Below are 1,384 nucleotides of genomic sequence, written 5' to 3' on the forward strand. Positions count from 1 at the left end.
GTTGACAGGTTGTATAGAGATGGGACGTGTGTATTTGTGTGCCTCCTTATTGTGAAGAACTTTCAAGCGGTAATCCATAACGGAGTGGATTGACCAATATAGACACTGACAAAACTCATTACGGAAAGTGGTAAATTTGTTGGTCCACTCAAACAATCAGGCCGTAGAAATCAGTTAACTTCTTGGTTCTGGGATCTCAGCTTGACTCACCGACCAGCTGACATCCTGTAAGATGTAAATTTTGTCGACCTATGTTCACCAGTCGGAGCTTGACGTGAACTCATCTGGGAAGTCAAGCTGATTATTTCAGCGATTTTCCACTTTCAATACTGTGTGAAATCTACTCCGATATTTCTTGTCAATCTCATAATTGTGTCTTCTTTAGATACCCATAAATCTGGATGCGATTATGGTGAGTTGTGATGTAATTTCCGGATGCCAGGACTTTTCAAGCGTCTGTCCGATCCTTATTCTACCATGTTAGGTGAATTTAGGTACCGTACCAGTCCGATGGATCAAGGATGAAACTGAAACGGGAGTAGATAGAAAAGTAGGATAAGCTATCGGACGCCCCGTGTACGCACATCTTTCGGAATGCAGATATCTTTGAGCGTAGATAGGATTTTGAGAATACACGGTCACGTGAACTTGGTACAGCTGTGTCTATATATGTCCTCGAAAATGTGTACGTGCATACCGTGTGAAATCCACTACCTTGAACATCTTCGAGGAACCGGAAAACCAGTTGTATGAACGAGAAAACGTAGAGCACTAACAATATCAGCTTGTTGACTAAACTTATTACAACAGATATATATGCAAACAAGGGACTTATCGTTTTGCAGATACAGTTTGATAAATCCTGTTGTAAGTCCGGATGCAGGTTTCGTGTCTTCTTCGCTGTTGTAGCAGCCACACGTAGTCCTGGATATCCGTGAGTGAAGCGCCGTAAAGTCCTGAGCGGCTCTGCTCCGTGCGAGGCTCTGTTGAGTTGTGTTGTGTTGCTGTGCTGTTATCCCATATGTGGGAACTTTTGCGTGTGTGTGGGTGTCAGCACATGATCTGTTGCTACCTTACCGGACGGTAGATAGTCGATGTATGAGTCACCTTTGTGTGTCGTGATTTGTACGTGCAGGGAAAGAAAGCGAGTTTCGGGATCAAGGACTCGACTGTGAGCTGTGTAGTCAAGTGAGTCACGATTCTGTGGCGTGATATTGTTGGTGAGAAAAGAAGGACCGATCTCGTGATCCAGCGAGTGTCGGTGATCTGTACAGTCATGCATGTGGCGAAAGGGTAGCTACAAACTACGGATTTGGAAGGGATAGAAGGAAGTGTTTGATGGTCTGTAGATAGAGGATTCATGGTGGTCGTTGGCTTGTTCGCT

Source organism: Opisthorchis viverrini (genome assembly GCF_000715545.1).
Source record: "Opisthorchis viverrini unplaced genomic scaffold opera_v5_854, whole genome shotgun sequence".
NCBI classification, from domain to species: Eukaryota; Metazoa; Platyhelminthes; class Trematoda; order Opisthorchiida; family Opisthorchiidae; genus Opisthorchis; species Opisthorchis viverrini.